This window comes from Nymphaea colorata, unplaced genomic scaffold (assembly GCF_008831285.2).
Source record: "Nymphaea colorata isolate Beijing-Zhang1983 unplaced genomic scaffold, ASM883128v2 scaffold0443, whole genome shotgun sequence".
NCBI lineage: Eukaryota > Viridiplantae > Streptophyta > Magnoliopsida > Nymphaeales > Nymphaeaceae > Nymphaea > Nymphaea colorata.
In genome coordinates, this window is record NW_022204949.1 from 1 (window position 1) to 19,641 (window position 19,641).

The following is a 19,641-nucleotide window of genomic DNA, read 5'->3' on the forward strand; positions in this document are numbered from 1 at the left end:
ATCATAAGAGATTCCCAACATATCATAAGACTCCCGTTCTTGAAAATCGGCGCTTTCAACAAATCCAGAACAACGGGATTCTAGGAACTCCTTGGCAAATACTTTTATGCATACCTTTCCGTTGTCACACCATACTGTATCTCGATATACACTAGCTAGCAATCCACCCGTGTACATCGTAGGCACATGGAACGTAATAATTGTAACCATATACGTATAAATGACAGCAATGGATACCAATCCTCGGCTTTATTTGTAAAGTCTCTACTCCTTGGTATCAAAGCCCAAAGATCTATGAACCAGCTCGTTTCACTAGCCAACGGATGAACGACCCTGCATCTTCTTGATCTCCCCCAATATTTATGAGTATTTGACATTGACGATGAAATTTATGAAGATTGATCCACCGTTTGTTATCTGCACAAAACATCCTATTTAATTCACTAATTCGTGAGAAGATACTGAACTCTTGTATTTGAAAAATGCTTCAGAAGGTATCTCTGAAGTCGATGTCGATTGATAGAGTAATCCTGATCGTAATTTACAGCACGAGTACTGCGTCCAAGATGAAACTTGTGATTAGTAGTAAAACATCGATTTCCTGTTGGCCCCCGTTCTATCTTCATAGATTCTCGAGATACCTTCTTACGAATTTCGTTATAGCGTCTATAATTGCCTCTGGTTTAGGTGGCAGCCTGGCAAATAAACATCGACGGGATTAACTATCGACTCCCCGAACGGTACTATAAGAATCGGTACTGAACATTCCTCCTGTAATAGTACAGGCTCCCATAGCAATACATATTTGGTTCAGGCATTTGTTCATATAGTCTTACTAAAGAAGGAGCCATTTTCATTGTTACTGTACCGGCTGTTAAAATAAGGTCGGCTTGCCTAGACTTGATCTTGGCACCAGTCCATAACGATCAAAATCGAATCGGGAGCCTATTAATGAGGCAAATTCAATGAAGCAACAACTGGTACCGTAGAGAAGCGGCCATAAACTGGAAAGTCTTGACCAATTCGAAAGATCATTCAATGTAGTTGAAATAACTGAATTGGGGTTGTTCGGTCAAAGAGCGGAAACTCCATAGAATTCATAACTGTCTCAATGGAACCCTTTCCTTCTTTTTATTGTCTGAATATTCAGGAGCTAAGACCATTCCAATGCTCCTTTTCGCCATGCATAAACTGAACCAACAACTGGATAAGCACGAAAATCAAAGCTTCTATAAACACGTATACGCCCAATATATCAAAACTCACGGCCCATGGATAAAGAAAGACCGTTTCGACATCAAAAACAACAAAACGAGAGCAAACATGTAATAGCGGATTCGGAATGTATCCAAGCATCCCCTATTGGTTCTATACCCGATTCATAACTGGAGAGCTTCTCTGGTCCTTCACTAATTGGGCTAAAACCCCGGAAATTATAAATGCCAAAATAGGAATAACACTTGATATCATTAGAAATGCCCAGAAAATATCATATTCGTAAAGCAGAAACATAGATGTACTCCTATGAATGTAGAATATACCGAATTCATTGATTAATTAGAATTGTAATTGTCAATTTATCCATAACTCCAACTGCTTACTCGAAACAAGAATTGATTGTGATCGAACCACATAGTTTGTTTATGTGGTCATGTCTTGTTTCAAGATTTATCTAACAGAAGCCCACTTACTTATTTACCCACTTACTTATTTATATTATATTTCTTATTCTTGGTGTGGTGTAGGCATATCATGCTCTTATATATAAGTATAAGAATAACGAATAATTCTCATTTTTCTTTTCCTCAGGTTCCCCATAAAAACGAATGAAATTCATTCTCAATTCTAATGAATTGAAACTTATTCATTTCATTAATCTGAAAAAACAATTCATTTTCTAAATATACCATACAATAACTCCATATAACTACTATAATACTAGAACTTATGGTAATGGAATTTCTTAGATAAAAGAGTTTTTATCTTTTCTTTTATTAAGAGTTATAGTTATATAGTTAAGTTATTATTATGTATTAGTATTAATAGTCATTAGTGATTTCATTCTAGTATAATAGTGAGATGCAATAGAATGTCTAGGTTCAGTATTTATGATTCCACAGTTACGGCATAACATATGCGACTTAGCAGCATTGGCGGATTCCTTTATTCTGTTCATTAACATTTCAGATCCGAGCGTAGAATCTTCTATGAATTCGATACGGAATGCTTGAACCGATTAGATTCCCTCTTTCCTTGTACCAGATTCATACTTAATTGATTCAATCTCAATCCGTTGAATTCTGAGGAACCCTTACATTTACATATAACATAAGAAAACAACTCATTATAGGATTACCCTGACCCCCTATTGAGTTATTTAGTTAAAGTTAGACGTCTTGAAAAAGTCACTCCATTTCGGACCAATTCTTAGTGCTACGCGATTTGGATTGACTCAAAATCCTTGTTTTGTTAATGGAGTAACCCCTAGTGAGACCAAGATGTTAGATTTCAGGGCAATCAAAAAAAGGAGTTTTTGCAGCATCCCCACATGGCGGAGCGTGGCCCGATAGTGGAATCGTTTAGTTTAAATCATAAAATCATAACATAAGTATAAGTGAAGTGATCCCCATAAAAGATTCTGGTCTAATCGTGCGTTATCAAACGATTGGTTCTAATTCTATAAACCAAACCTATACCCATAGAAATAGAAGAGAGAATAAACGTCGATACATTCTTTCATTAAATAAGACTAAGATCAATTCATTGTTTCAGAGATAATGAATTTGATTGTTGTTTTACAAAAAGGCGATGAATCTAGGTCTAGAGATTCATAACTCTTCCAAGCCCAAAAGACCCTAATCTTCTTGCATAAAGTATGAATTGGTAGAATTCAAATGGTGAGCAATTGGAGTAGATTCAGATACAAAAAATTAGTATTGTACAAAGAAAAATGACTACTTAACTACTGACTTTGCTAGTCCAGTTATATGAATACAATTTCACACCGAAACTGACGAAAGAGTTTCTTTTTCTCTGGCTTTTCTTTTCCACAAATCCAAGAATAGGTCCTAGATCCGTGCCACTTACTACTATCTGGTTGGGCCGGGTTGGAGGTTTGTTTTAGCCTCATGTTATTATTTGACTTCATTGATTGAATGCGATTAGGTATACCTAAGGCGCATCAATCACTCTTTCATCATGGGCAGTAAAAGAGGAAAAAGGTCGTATGTAATTCGATATTGGAAAAATGCCTATTGGATGGAATAAACTTTTTGAACTTTGAGATCCCTAGGGATCTCTTGTACACGCAGGAATGCCTTCTTTATATTATATTTATATATTATATGGCCTTATATGGCCCAACCGGCCATAGGCCGCGCTAATGAGATGATAAAATGGGTACAAAATTCTACTCTACAAAAGCATACAATACATCAATCAAATAATATATTATATAGGTATAGGGCTATACGGACTCGAACCGTAGACCTTCTCGGTAAAACAGATCAAACTGATTATTATCGAAATGATTCGAACTGTTTCAAAGACCCAACATGCATTTTGTGCATTGGGCTCTTTCATCAACTGATGGATCAATCAGTTAGTCCACCATATTTATCTTTATATGAAGATAACGAGATGGCTCCATGTGCTCTGATTCTTTATTTATATTCTGATCCAGGAGCAATACCAAAGTGTTTCAAAGGATTACCTTGACGTAGGTCTGTCTTAGGCCTAGATCAACCTCAATAGAGTCCCTGTCGTTCCGCTTCAAGCGTAAAATATGATACTTCATACACCTCAAAGTTCATAGGACAAAAGGAGGTTATTTTGAGGTCCCTATTAACTCATTAGGCCTAACATTGAATTAACTGGGTATTCACCTTATCAATGATAAAATCAATGGTTGGTTCTATTTCGTATCCGAATTGGAACTGAATCGAACCCAATACTTGTCAGGCTATTGTTCTCTTGTTCTCTCGAATCAATGGAGTAAGACATCAATCTTTCATTTCAATAAGAGAAGATCAATTTCTTTGATTGCATGATGAACTCCCCTGAAAAGCATTGGCGCACGTGTAAACGAGGTGCTCTACCAACTGAGCTATAGCCCTTGTGATAGATATCTTATCATATAGATCATTTCTTGTCAAGAAAGATATTACATGATCTAACACGATACCCTAATCCGTTTCCTGCCAAGGATTGATATTGCTTAGAAGCCATATTCCATCTATAATAAATAATAAATACCCGATACGATGCGCTCTATTCTTTCTCTTGTGATGATAAATGACCTACTTAACCCAGTGGTTAGAGTATTGCTTTCATACGGCGGAGTCATTGGTTCAAATCCAATAGTAGGTAGAACTTATTAGGTACCGGAGTCAATGAATGGCATCTAATAAGTTTTCTACCCCCTTTTCTTTTATTGATTTGTATCTTTCCCTTATTCCTATCCCGCTCACTACTCTTGTTCGTTACATCAATCAGATTGATTCTACTTGATTGTACGGAATCCAATATGGTGTATAAACAGAACTTTTGATTCTTATGGATTATGTGGATCAGCTAGTACGATAGATCAGCTAGTACGAAATAGCATTGATAGCCTCTACTCGTGCCCTAGCTCGTCTGAGAGCTAAATTCGCCTCAATTACTTGTCTCTTGCCTTCTGCTTTACTCAAGTTAGCTTCAGCTATTTCAAGAGTTCGCTGAGCTTCTTGCGGATCAATGTCACTACCCTTCTCCGCATCATTGACTAATATGGTGATTTCATTATTGCCTATTCTGGCAAACCCCCCATCAGAGCCATCGTTAACCATTGGTCGTCGAGGCGTATTCTTAAAATACCAATATCTACGGCCGTGGCAACAGGGCGTGGTTTGGTAATACGCCGATTTGGCCACTATTAGTAGATAAATGATTTCTTTCACTTCTGAATCCCAAATAATTCTATTAGGAGTCAGTACACAAAGATTTAGGGTCATTTCTTCAATTTGCTCTCTACTTCTAAGTTCATAGCCTTCGCGGTAGCTTCATCGATATTACCTACCAAATAAAAGGCCTGCTCGGGAAAACTATCTAATTCTCCGGAAAGGATCAGTTGAAACCCCCTAATTGTTTCTGCGAGACCAACATATTTCCCTGGAGAACCAGTAAATACTTCTGCTACGAAGAAGGGTTGTGATAAGAAACGTTCAATTTTCGCGCTCTTGCTACGGTTAAACGATCCTCTTCGGATAATTCGTCCAGTCCAAGAATAGCTATAATGTCCTGAAGTTCTTTGTAACGTTGTAAAGTTTGCTTAACTCTTTGCGCAGTTTCGTAATGTTCTTCGCCAACAATCCGAGGTTGGAGCATAGTTGACGTTGAATCTAAAGGATCTACTGCTGGATAGATACCTTTGGCAGCTAATCCTCTTGATAGTACGGTAGTAGCATCTAAATGTGCAAATGTCGTGGCAGGAGCAGGATCAGTCAAATCGTCCGCAGGTACATAAACTGCTTGAATGGAAGTTATAGATCCCTCTTTAGTAGAAGTAATTCTTTCTTGCAAAGAACCCATTTCTGTACTCAGGGTAGGCTGATAACCCACGGCGGAAGGCATTCTACCTAATAAGGCAGATACTTCTGACCCCGCTTGAACGAAGCGAAAGATATTGTCAATAAATAGAAGTACGTCTTGTTCATTAACATCACGGAAATATTCCGCCATGGTTAGGGCAGTCAAACCGACTCTCATACGAGCTCCCGGGGTTCATTCATCTGTCCATATACTAGAGCTACTTTAGATTCTGCAATATTTCTTCATTAATCACCCCGGATTCTTTCATTTCCATGTAAAGATCATTTCCTTCACGAGTGCGTTCTCCTACTCCGCCGAATACGGATACACCCCCATGAGCTTTGGCAATGTTGTTGATTAATTCCATGATGAGTACTGTTTTACCCACTCCGGCTCCCCCGAATAGTCCGATTTTCCCCCACGCCGATAAGGCGCTAAAAGATCCACCACTTTAATGCCCGTTTCAAAGATTGATAATTTGTATCTAATTGTGTAAAAGCGGGTGCGGGTCTATGAATAGGAGATGTTGTGCGAGTATCTACAGGACCTAAATTATCAACAGGTTCTCCAAGAACATTGAAAATTCGTCCTAGAGTGGCTCCACCGACTGGAACACTTAGAGGAGCTCCCGTGTCAATCACTTCCATTCCTCTCGTCAGCCCATCTGTAGCACTCATAGCTACAGCTCTAACTCGATTATTTCCTAATAATTGCTGTACCTCACAAGTCACATTAATTTCCTGACCTGCGGTATCTCGACCCTTAACTACCAAAGAGTTGTAAATATTAGGCATCTTCCCCGGGGAAAAAGCTACATCCAGTACTGGACCAATGATTTGAGCGATACGTCCCTGATTTTTTCCACAAGTGTTGAAACTCCGAGACCAGAAGTAGTAGGATTTGTTCTCATAAAAAACTGAACTATGTCTAAAGTTTTTGCGAATATTACCGAACCGAAAATGTACGATAGCAAGTTGATCGGTTAATTCAATAAGAAATGGGAGTTAGCGCTCGATTTTGTTGGTACTATTCAATCGAATCCAATTCAATCGCTTACTGATTTGATTCAATGAATGAATTTTCAAGTTCACCCAACCCAATCGATATTCGAAATATCGAGTACGAGTAGGTAAATAAGGATCATGAGGAAGTCTTTCATTTATCTATCATTAGAAAGAGAAACAATCCCATCTAGAATTATATATATATGGATATATATAATGTATGGAATTCGAACCCGAACTTGATTTATGAGTCATTATTGATATCTCATCCGCTGATCTTCCTTATTTTTTATTTTCGCCTAGTCTTCTTTCCATTTGTATTCTGTATATTTTTCACATATACGATATACATATACAACATATATCACTGTCAAGAGTCAATTTTTATTATATTAATTGGTTTGTTTAGTAGATAAAATAGATAAAAAACGAAAAAAAGCAGAAGGAGACCAATTAGGAACTTGAGAAAAAGGGGTTGGGTTGCGCCATACATATGAAACAGTATACAATAATGATACATTTGACGAATCAAATACTATGGTCCACTAATGAAGCATTTCAATTTCTAATTAGTTGATATTAGTTGAGAATTTTGTCAGGGATTGCTGTGAAAGGTTTCATTCACGCCTAATCCATGTCGAGTAGACCCCGGTTGTTGTGAGAATTCTTAATTCATGAGTTGTGGGGAGGAACTTATGTCACCAAAAACAGAAACTAAAGCAAGTGTTGGATTCAAAGCTGGTGTTAAAGATTACAGATTGACTTATTACACTCCTGATTATGAAACCCTTGCTACTGATATCTTGGCAGCATTCCGAGTAACTCCTCAACCTGGAGTTCCGCCTGAGGAAGCAGGAGCTGCGGTGGCTGCCGAATCTTCCACTGGTACATGGACAACTGTGTGGACCGATGGACTTACCAGCCTTGATCGTTACAAAGGACGATGCTACCACATCGAGCCTGTTGCTGGGAGGAAAATCAATATATTGCTTATGTAGCTTATCCTTTGGACCTTTTGAAGAAGGTTCTGTTACTAACATGTTTACTTCCATTGTGGGTAATGTATTTGGGTTCAAAGCCCTACGAGCTCTACGTCTGGAGGATCTGAGAATTCCTCCTGCTTATTCTAAAACTTTCCAGGGCCCACCTCATGGAATCCAAGTTGAGAGAGATAAATTGAACAAGTATGGTCGTCCCCTATTGGATGTACTATTAAACCAAAATTGGGGTTATCCGCAAAGAACTATGGAGAGCGGTTTATGAGTGTCTCCGTGGTGGACTTGATTTTACCAAGGATGATGAAAACGTGAACTCCCAACCGTTTATGCGTTGGAGAGACCGTTTCTTATTTTGCGCCGAAGCTATTTATAAAGCGCAGGCCGAAACAGGTGAAATTAAAGGACATTACTTGAATGCTACTGCAGGTACATCCGAAGAAATGATCAAAAGGGCGGTATGTGCCCGAGAGTTGGGAGTTCCTATCGTAATGCATGACTACTTAACAGGGGATTCACCGCAAATACTAGCTTGGCTCATTATTGCCGAGACAATGGCCTACTTCTTCACATCCACCGCGCAATGCATGCAGTTATTGATAGACAGAGGAATCATGGTATTCACTTCCGTGTACTAGCTAAAGCGTTGCGTATGTCTGGGGGATCATATTCACTCTGGTACCGTAGTAGGTAAACTGGAAGGGGAACGAGATGTCACTTTGGGCTTTGTTGATTTACTACGTGATGATTTTATTGAAAAAGACCGGAGTCGCGGTATTTATTTCACTCAAGATTGGGTATCTATGCCAGGTGTTCTGCCCGTGGCTTCAGGGGTATTCACGTTTGGCATATGCCTGCCCTGACCGAGATATTTGGGATGATTCCGTGCTACAGTTCGGTGGAGGAACTTTGGGACACCCTTGGGGAATGCACCTGGTGCAGTAGCTAATAGGGTAGCTTTAGAAGCGTGTGTACAAGCTCGTAATGAGGACGTGATCTTGCTCGTGAAGGTAATGAAATTATTCGTGAAGCTAGCAAATGGAGTCCTGAACTGGCTGCTGCTTGTGAGGTATGGAAAGAGATCAAATTTGAATTCGAAGCAATGGATGTCTTGTAATTCAGTGATTCGGATTCCCGTTCGTTCCACCAATTAAAATTAAACTCGGCCCAATCTTTTACTAAATAAAAGGATTGAGCCGAACCAACTAAAGAATAAGGCTCCTATGTATTTGCATATATCAATATGTACATACGTATGCTATGCAGTATGCAAGCAAGATCTAAAATTAAAATCTTCTCTTTAAAACTAAAGAGTTCAATCTTTCTATTGTTGGATCCATAATGAACCCATGGATCCTCGGGATTGGCGGATCATTTGATATTCTCTCTAGTTGTGGACTATAGATCAAGCTAAGGGTCACAACTCCTTCTACTCATCCCGTATATTGTCCTTTTCGTTCCATGTTTCAATAGAAACTAATATTCATAATATATACAAAATTATTCAGAGGAGGAACAGATCTTTCTTTCTATCTTTCTAATGAGTATTTGTCTACGACATGGGAGAAAAACCTCTGTTTAATTGATCTTTATTTAATTTATTATTGAAGTGAAGAAAAGATTCCATTATATCATATATAGTGATAGTGTAGTGAGTGATACTCCGGCTTCCATAAGACAAAAAGGAATCATTTCTTTCAATACTCACTTCTTATTAGTATTAGAGTATGAGATAATAATCCTAAGAATTGGATCCATATGCTTATTCCGATCGGAAATGAAATAGTAGATTATTCAGCGAATGACTATTCATATATTGTATTGTATTCCAAACAGGAGCGGAGGGCTTTATGGAAAAATGGTGGTTAAATTCAATGTTGTCTAATGAGGATTTAGGGCGCAGGTGTGGACTAAGTGCGAGTCTTGGCCCTATTGGAAATACCAGCGGGAGTGAAGAACCCATTATAAATGATAGTGAGAAAAACGTTAATAGTTGGAGTGGTAGGGCAGTTATAGTTGCAGTAATGTTGATTATTTACTCAACTTGGGCGGTGTCAAGGACGTTTGGAGTCTCATCTCTGGTGAGACTTTTGGGTTAGGGATAGTAATGGTGACAGTTATTCCATATATTTCGATATTGAAAATCAGATTTTGAGATTGACACTGATAGTTACTTTCTGGGTGAACTAGAAAGTTTATTTCTAGTTATCTGAATCTAAATAATGGTCTAAGAGTTACAATCGCTATTATGATCATTACGTGTATGATACTAGGCATAGTTGGAAGAGTCACATAAATAGTTGCATTGACAGTTATATTCGTTCTGAAACCAATATGGATAGTTGCATTCCAAATGGTAGCAACAATTCAAGTGACAATTACATTTATAGTTACATTGTAGCGATAGTGAAAGGGTAGTGACCGTGGAGCTCCAATCTAAAAACTAGTGGTGTTAGTGACAGTGATTTCGGAAGACATAATGATTTAGATAGAAATAAAGATACAGACATTTATGGTTCAATGTGAAAATTGTTATGGATTAAATTATAAGAAATTTTTAGTTCAAAATGAATATTGTGAACATGTGGATACCACTTGAAAATGAGTAGCTCAGATAGAATCGAACTTTGATTGATCCAGGCACTTGGCCCTATGGATGAAAACATGGTCTCTATGGACCCTATTGAATTTCATTCTGAGGAGGACCTTATAGGGATCGTATCAATTCTTATCAAATAGAGACGGTTTGGCTGAGGCTGTTCAAACAGCATAGGCAACTCAATGGTATTCCTATAGCAATTGGTGTTATGGATTTAAGTTCATGGGGGTAGTATGGATCCGTAGTAGGCGAGAAATTACACGTTTGATCGAGTATGCTACTGATAGATCTCTCCCAGTTATTATGGTGTGTGCTTCTGGAGGAGCGCGCATGCAAGAAGGAAGTTTGAGCTTGATGCAAATGGCTAAATATCTTCCGCTTTATACAATTATCAATCAAATAAAAATTATTCTATGTATCAATCCTACATCCCTACAACTGGTGGAGTGACAGCCAGTTTGGTATGTTGGAGATATCATTATTGCCGAACCCAATGCTTACATTGCATTCGCGGGTAAAGAGTAATTGAACAAACATTGAAGAAGACAGTACCTGAGGTTCACAAGTAGCGGAGTATTATTCAATAAGGTTATTTGATCCAATCGTACCGCGTAATCTTTAAAAGGTGTCCGATGAGTTATTTCAGTTCCATGGTTCTTTCCCCGCCTTGAACTTGAACCAAAGAAATTCAAGTCAAAAAGTAGTAGAGCGATAGATTTAGTTATTGTAGGCAAAAAGTAGTTCATTCGTTATCAGAATGAGTAGCAAGGATGGAGCTTTCTTTGCTGGCATAAAGACAATTGTAATTGTAGTGAAGTAGTAAGAATCAGAAGTTCAGAGGATTTTTCTCCAGATCCATCTTTCTTTATCCTACCTTACTAATGAGTAATCAGATCAGGACGGACCCTTAGCAACAGAGCAGGATAAAGATCAAGTAGTGTCTTTTCCTTCGGAGAAATCCAAATTAGAGAAATCCAAAAAGCCCCTTCCCTTGTACATATCAAATGTTCCAACCTAACTAAGATAGAAATCAATATGCAACACTTCTATATCTCCCGAGAATCATACATTGTAATAATCCTGTTGGATCAAATTATAACGAATCCTTGAGAAGAAATTGTTTAGAAACATAAGGAGGAATAAGAATAATAAGATTCTCTTCTCATACATATATTTCCCGGAAAAGGATGGTAAGTACACTAATTTCTATTAGTTTAGATCCACATTCTTGCACTCATATCTAATAACTTAGAATATATTAATATACTTATAATATAATTATAATAATATCTTATAACAAAGAGAAGTATCAATTAAATACACCGAGCACCGATCTATGACAGATCTCAACTACCCTCTATTTTGTGCCTTAGTAGGCCTATTATTTCCGGCAATTGCAATGGTTTCTTTATTTTCCATGTTCAAAAAACAAGATTGTCTAGATATGATGGCTCCAATCTCATCAATTATTCAATCTTGGATCATAATACAGATTTCATTTCATTTAATGGAATGGTACGACATGCGGCTTCGGACTTCGGACACAAACCACAAATGTAATAGATGATCATATGGATCAATCCATGTTATGCATCTATAGCTCGACTTTATTCAACGGTCGATCGGATATCTGGAATATATATTATGATAATGATATGTAAATAGATATATCTAGATCATGAATGAGGGTGATGCTAGTTTGAATGGTGGAGATGTTAGTTCTATCTAACTGATTGATGAATGAATCCTGATGATGATTACATCGTGATAGTATTAGCGATGAAAGTTACTTTGGGAGCCAAAAACTCATTTGATGATTCTCTCAATTCCAATAGAATGAAACTCGATCTAATCTAGTATGAATTGGCGATCAGAACATATATGGATAGAACTTATAACGGTTCTAGAAAATAAGTAACTTCTGCTGGCCTGTATCCTTTTTAGGTTCACTAGGATTTTATTGGTTGGAACTTCCAGTTATTTGGTAGGAATCTGATATCCTTATTCCATCTCAGCAAATCGTTTTTTTCCACAAGGATCGTAATGTTTCTACGGTATCGCGGGTCTATTCATTAGCTCCTATTTGTGGTGCACAATTTGTGGAGTGTAGGTAGCGGTTATGACAAATTCGATAGAAAAGAAGGAATAGTGTGTATTTTCGTTGGGATTCCTGGAAGAAATCGTCGCATCTTCTTCGATTCCGTATAAGAGATATCCGTTCGATCAGAATAGAAGTGAAAGAGGTCTTTTCCTCGCCGTGTCCTTTATATGGAAATTGGGGCCGGGAGACATTCCATTGACGCGTACCGATGAGAATTAACTCCACGAGAAATTGAACAAAAAGCTGCCGAATCGGCCTATTTTTGCGCGTACCAATTGAAGTATTTGAAATGAAACAAAGAAATCGAGGAATGAGTGCTCCTCGTCACGAGGAGAGGGAGGGAACCCAAGAATCCCTTTTTCTTTTTTCTTTAATATAACTATAACTGATGTTCGCTCCTTTGATGAAAACATTTAGTTAAATCCTATTCCCACATCCCGATGGAAATACCATGTCCTGCGTACCATGGAGCAGGTGGACTTATGGAACAATCATACCATGAAGTGATTTAGTCCATCAAAACTATTTTCATGCGTATGAAATTCCACTGAATTCTTTCATTTCATATTATTAACAAGTTCATAAGTATGTATTCATCACATATATCAGGTCAGAGTACAGAATCCATATTTAGGATTTAGGACCAATATTCGAATCAATACATTACATTATATATAGATGAAGATAAGAATAGATGAAGATAAGATGGATCATACCCAGTAAATTATCCCTCTTTGTCACCTTTCTTTTATTCATCTTTCTTAATGCTTGTTTCTTGATGACCAAACAATTGGATTTTTAGAACCACTCCCGTTTGCCGACTATTTCGGATTCATCATCGGTATTTTCAGAATTATCCCTCGATTATTCCTGGATGTGGATAATCAGTGAAACAATTCGAAATAATTGATTGATATAACAAAGAGTTTTTCTCGAAATACGAATAATATTCATGTTTGTTACTTCAAGTGCTTCTTTCTGGCATTCATCAAAAAGACCAAATGAACATGCAATTGATCCGAATTTGACCGATTGAGATGTCTGGGCCACTATTTCATTACCTCCGCATTCGAAATAAATTAACCCTTATTCCATTTCTGGAGACAAGGACTAAACAAATTACACAATGGAAATAGATCCATAGGTTCCATACCTCGTTATAGAACTCGTGCTTCATACATCATACAATATCAGACATAGTCAACAAATGAATCAGGTTCATTAACAATTCACGGATTGGAAGTGACGAAAAAGAAAGCATTGAATCCCTACCATATCTTGCATCTATCGTATTCTGCCTTGGGGAATTTCTCTCTCATTTAATAAAAGTATGGAACCTTGGGTGACTAATTGGTGGAATACCAGCCAATCCGAAACTTTTTGAATGATATTCAAGAAAAGAACATTCTAGAAGGATTCATCAAATTAGAAGAACTTTTCTTGTTGGACGAAATGATAAAGGAGTATCCGGAGACACATATACAAAGCTTCGTATAGGAATCCACAAAGAAACGATACAATTGGTAAGAATGCACAATCAAGATCATATACATATTATTTGCATTTCTCGACAAATATAACCTGTTTCGCTATTCTAAGTGCTTATTCTATTCTGGGTAATGAAGAACTTATCACTCTGAATTCTTGGGTTCAGGAATTCCTCTATAACTTAAGCGACACAATAAAAGCTTTTTCCATTCTCTTATTAACCGATTTATGTATTGGATTCCATTCGCCCCACGCTTGGGAACTAATGATTGGTTCGTTCTACAAAGATTTTGGATTTGTTCAGAATGATAAAATTATATCCGGTCTCGTTTCTACCTTTCCGGTCATTCTAGATACAATTTTGAAATATTGGATCTTTCATTATTTAAACCGTGTATCTCCTTCACTTGTAGTGATTTATCATTCACTGAATGAGTGAAGAACTGATTTAATCTGATAACATAAAGAAAATTGTAATGTCACTTTGTATATAAACAAACCATTCAAAATCTTACTCATTCTTTATGCTTTGACTCGTCGAGGGGATTAGATTACTTCTGTATTCCATACAATGGCAGAATCGGGGATAGGGAACTATACTGACTCCCTACCTAATTTATTGTAGAAATTTCCGGGATCAATGATTAGACCATGCAAAAAAATAGAAATACTTTTCTTGGGTAAAGGAACAGATGACTCGATGCATTTCTGTATCGATGATGATATATGTAATGACTCGGGCATCTATTTCAAATGCATATCCCATTTTTGCGCAGCAGAGTTATGAAATCCGCGAGAAGCAACTGGGCGTATTGTATGCGCTAATTGCCACCTGGCTAACAAGCCCGTGGATATTGAGGTTCCACAAGCTGTGCTTCCTGATACTGTATTTGAGGCAGTTGTTAGAATCCCCTACGATATGCAACTGAAACAGGTTCTTGCTAATGGTAAAAAGGGAGGTTTGAATGTAGGGGCTGTTCTCATTTTACCCGAAGGATTTGAATTAGCTCCCCCGATCGTATTTCTCCCGAGATGAAAGAAAAGATGGGTAATCTGTCTTTTCAGAGTTATCGTCCTAATAAAAAAACATTCTTGTGGTGGGCCCTGTTCCTGGTCAGAAATATAGTGAAATCGTCTTTCCCATCCTTTCTCCAGATCCCGCTACTAAGAAAGAGGTTCACTTCTTAAATATCCTATATATGTAGGTGGGAACAGGGAAGGGGTCAGATTTATCCTGATGGGAGCAAGAGTAACAATACAGTCTATAATGCTTCAGCAGCAGGGATAGTAAGTAAAATAGTACGTAAAGAAAAGAAAGGTGGATATGAAATAACCATATCTGATGCATCGAATGGACACGAAACGGTTGATATTATACCTCCAGGACCAGAACTTCTTGTTTCTGAAGGTGAATACATCAAGCTTGATCAGCCATTAACAAGTAATCCCAATGTAGGTGGTTTTGGTCAAGGCGATGCAGAAATAGTACTTCAAGATCCATTGCGTATCCAAGGCCTTTTGTTCTTCTTAGCATCTGTTATTCTGGCGCAAATCTTTTTGGTTCTTAAAAAGAAACAATTTGAGAAGGTTCAATTAGCCGAAATGAATTTCTAGATCCACGGATTCCTCAACATAGAGCTGGTAAAAAGCTGAATTTTTTTGATCGCAATTATATTATGTGTATGCGCGGTCAAAAATCATGGAAAGCCCCTTTTTGCTTGCTTTTATTATACTATTTCGAGATATCGGAGATGACTTGTATTCCAGATTAGAAATAGCAATAGTATGGAATTGCAAAAGAAGATGATTGGATCAAAATTTACAAAATTTAGTTTAGTGTGATTATGCCAGGTTCTTATTGCCACATGGTAAATGGCACGTAATGCCTCAATACTTTTAGATTCTATATCTAATAAACGCATAAGTGGGAAGCAGGGTAGAAAGCAGGATAAATGAAGAAAAAGGAAGGCTCCAGGAAAGATTACTCGTCTCCCAAATCTTCTTTCTACAAAGAAAGAAAGTAATTTTCCGCTCTTTCGTTGCGTCGAAATAATAAAGGTTCTGGGTCTCATTCGTCAAATCAAATAAATATGAATTGCGGGTTTATCGGAACCTCTTTGAATTCATAAGAAAGAAGAAGTATGGGGGATAAAAAAGAGGGGCAAGAGAAACTCCATTGAGCAAATGGAATTTTGCAATGAACTTATAATTTTCAATGAACTTATAAAAAGAAAAAGACTCGCTTAAAAAGATTTTCATGTTCTAATTCCGGGTCAAAAGTGGAAATCTTGGGTTTCGGGCATATCAAATCCTTATTAATTTGATTATCTTATTATACCTTATTATCTGATCTCATCACTCACATCAAAGTGACAGTTCAAACTTTATTTTTCTATAGTTTCCTAGTTTCCAATTAGTTTAGTATAGGAATGATTTGTAAGGTGTTTCATCTGTAGAAATCCATATTATTTATGTCATTCAAAAGATCCTTCTTTCTTTACTTTATTCTTACTTCGGAAAAGTCCACACTATATCTATAGATACTATGAATCAATCAGTGGATTCAACATTTCAAAAACATTATAAAAAATTAAGGAATGTAGTAATTTCATCGGGGCCAATCAACCATTTTTCATTTAGAAAAATCTAATACATGTATATATTATGATTGTGTTGACTGGATGAATTTCCACCTCTTATGGAATGGGTCAAGGTCTTGGTCGAAGAGTAAGAACTCAACAGGACCTCAAATCCATATAAGGAGGGGTCAGGTCCTGTTGAGTTCTTACTCTTTCATGTCTACAGTACGGTTCATCCGATTATTACAGGGATGATCCCAATCCGGAATATGATCCGTAGAAGAAAACGCCGATTAAACCGATCACAAGAATACCAGTTACAGTACCTATCAGCCAAAGAGGAATCCTTCCAGTAGTATCGGCCATTTACCTCACTTCCCTCCCATTTCATCAAGTGGTCATGCTATAGACATAAACAGTCATGGATAGTTATGGGTATGATATCCTTCCGAATGAGATAAGAGAATTTCCTTTCTTTCTCTCAATTGAAGAAATAATTGGAAAATAAAACAGCAAGTACAAAATGAGTAATAACCCCAGTAGAGACTGGTACGATTCAATTCAACGTTTTGTTCGTTCGGATTTGATTGTGTCGTAGCTCTATAATTAATTCGGATTAGATTGATTTATTTTATCGTTGGATGAACTGCATTGCTGATATTGACCCAAGAAAAAAACGGTAGGTACAGCTAGTCCGTGAACAGCCAACCATCTCACTGTGAAAATTGGATAGGTTCTATCTATGGTCATTAAGGCCTCCTAAAAGGATCGACTAAATTCATCGAGTTGTTCCAATGAATCGAAACGGCCAGTTATTAATGGAATCCCTTGTCTGCTTTCTGTGAAATATTCGTTGGGTCGAGGGCTTCCAAACACGTCGTAAGCTAAACCCGTGCTGACGAATGACCAACCTGCAATGAATAGGGAAGGTATAGTAATGCTATGAATAACCCAGTATCGAATACTGGTAATAATATCAGCAAAAGCGCGTTCTCCCGTACTTCCAGACATGCTGAGCTCCAATATTACAGTCAAAGGGGATCGATTTCGTGAAAGATAGAGATCAGTAAATGGAGAAATACTGATATCCAATCTTTGTGAGATCGTCAATATTGTACCAAGGGTGTATTTAGAGTATACCGAATCAGTATAGCTATCTTTCCTCTGACACAGCAATGTTGTTTCAATCAGCATCGAAAAAAATAGTACAGAATTCCTTTCTTCCTTTCTTGTTCCTTGTATAGGCCTAAGCAGGTGTCATTCAATAGAATAGAAAATTACTTGTAATATAATGTTTACCGGTTTTGGGATAGGCTGAAGATCTTGGTAAAGGTGACTCGATGGCTTTTATTTTTTATTTATATTAATTAATCTATCTTATCTAATAATTCATGAATGAAATTATCATATTCCCACAATTGAATGCAAATCTGGAAAGGAGTTTTCGTGGTTGTAGAAGTAGAAAAAGGTATTTTCGTTCTAACCCTTCCAATAAGAGGGGTTGTTTGGACAGTACAATAGCAAATAGTATTCGATAAGGGAAAGTGAACATAGTTGGAGCAGTCAAAATTCATGATGCAACTATAATGGATTGAACTAATCTGGTTTTTCATTAGATTGTTTCATTAGGTTCAATTCAAGGGTTCCCACCTACAAGAAGATAGGACTACATCATGTGAAAAGACAAAAAATGTGGAACCCAGAACAACAAAATAATTGTAATTGCTAATCTTGGAATCGAGTTGTATCTGAAATAACGCTTTTTATTTCTTTGCTTTGAGAAGTCGTGGGATACTTTTTTTCTTCTTTTTCTTCTTTTGAGATATCTTATTATATTAAATATTAAAATATTAAGTTATATTAAGTAAGTGAAAATAAGAAAGAGTCGTTATCGGTTCGTTCCAAAACGGATCCAATTGAAAAGGAAAAGCAATGATCCAAGTTGGAATGATTTTAAAATCCAATTCTTCTTTCTATCCCATAGTTTTCCATGAAAGAGAATTTCATTTGTGAATGAAGTTACAAGACAGAGTTCGTATTACTATACGAGTTGTTCAATCAATTTGTTGATTCGGAATCACGAGATCAGTAGATGTCACAGACGAGGAATTCATAAGGAATTCATAGTAAGGTAAATTTACTATTGATTTTTCCTTCGTCACATCACGTTTGTTAGTCCTGTTTATAATGAAATGACTGAGAAATCAAAAGAAACAAATTAAATTAGGACTAACTCTTTCAATTTGGATTTTTTCTTATCATCGTAGCTCGGTATCTCGCAAAACGGAAACTTAGGCAAGTGCTTTATAAACATATGTATAAAAGAACGTATCTCATTTAGTTCCTTCATGCCTACTATAGCTAGTTATTTCGGTTTTCTACTGACTGCTTCAACTATAACCCCAGCTCTATTTATTGGTCTGAGCAAGATACGACTTATTTGAAATTAATTGAATGAACAATCAAATCAGAAAATGAGAATTTTAAAATTCAGATTTCTGTAAGATTCCATTCCAGGTATTCTATGGTTTTGACTTCCAGCATCAATTGAAAATTCGTGGACGTTGAGATTACTGGGTGATGCAGATTATTATTTGGATTAGAGATAGATATTACCTTTTCTCCCCTTTCAAACAAGACAACAAATCGAAATGATTGAAGTTTTTTTATTTGGAATCGTGTTAGGTCTAATTCCTATTACTTTAGCCGGATTGTTTGTAACTGCATATTTACAATACAGACGCGGCGATCAGTTGGACTTTTGATTGAGTAAGATTTCTTTTTTCTTGTCATTGACCTCCTATCCTTGACCCTCAGGAGGTCAAATTGAATTCGATTGATGTTCGCAATTCAAGTTAATGTGATTCGATACAAAGTAGCATCACGCTCTGTAGGATTTGAACCTACGACATCGGGTTTTGGAGACCCGCGTTCTACCAAACTGAACTAAGAGCGCTTTATCACGACAAGAGATAATCTTTTCCCAATACTTCTTAGCTTGCATATAGTATCATTAAATGATACTAATGATCATGCCATCCCCAATTTCAATTGATCCATGTTACTGCCTGTAAGATAAGTAATAGGTAGGGATGACAGGATTTGAACCCGTGACATTTTGTACCCAAAACAAACGCGCTACCAAACTGCGCTACATCCCTTTCAATTGTTGTACAGTGTCATTGTAGAGAATCCCTGTCTTCTTTTCCACACCGTTATTTCCTTTAAATATATCTATATACATTTCTCTTGCCATTTTTTCTTTTTGGTCTCATAACATAAAATAAAGAGTTAGAATTATGTATAT

General features: G+C 37.0%; 2 non-coding genes and 4 pseudogenes across 2 annotated transcripts; 3 read left to right on the plus strand and 3 right to left on the minus strand.

Annotated features, from left to right (window-relative positions):
* Positions 1 to 4,930: 4,930 nt before the first annotated feature.
* Positions 4,931 to 6,565, minus strand: LOC126409486 (ATP synthase subunit beta, chloroplastic-like; annotated as a pseudogene).
* A 436-nt stretch (positions 6,566 to 7,001) lies between these two features.
* On the plus strand, positions 7,002 to 9,036 carry LOC126409487 (ribulose bisphosphate carboxylase large chain-like; annotated as a pseudogene).
* Positions 9,037 to 9,417: 381 nt separating this feature from the next.
* LOC126409489 (acetyl-coenzyme A carboxylase carboxyl transferase subunit beta, chloroplastic-like) lies at positions 9,418 to 10,881 on the plus strand (annotated as a pseudogene).
* A 2,950-nt stretch (positions 10,882 to 13,831) lies between these two features.
* Positions 13,832 to 15,392, plus strand: LOC126409488 (cytochrome f-like; annotated as a pseudogene).
* Positions 15,393 to 19,216: 3,824 nt separating this feature from the next.
* TRNAW-CCA (transfer RNA tryptophan (anticodon CCA)) lies at positions 19,217 to 19,290 on the minus strand. Its single transcript has one exon. It is a non-coding gene; the product is annotated as a tRNA-Trp (tRNA).
* Positions 19,291 to 19,421: 131 nt separating this feature from the next.
* Positions 19,422 to 19,495, minus strand: TRNAP-UGG (transfer RNA proline (anticodon UGG)). The gene has a single exon. It is a non-coding gene; the product is annotated as a tRNA-Pro (tRNA).
* Between the last annotated feature and the right edge of the window lie 146 nt (positions 19,496 to 19,641).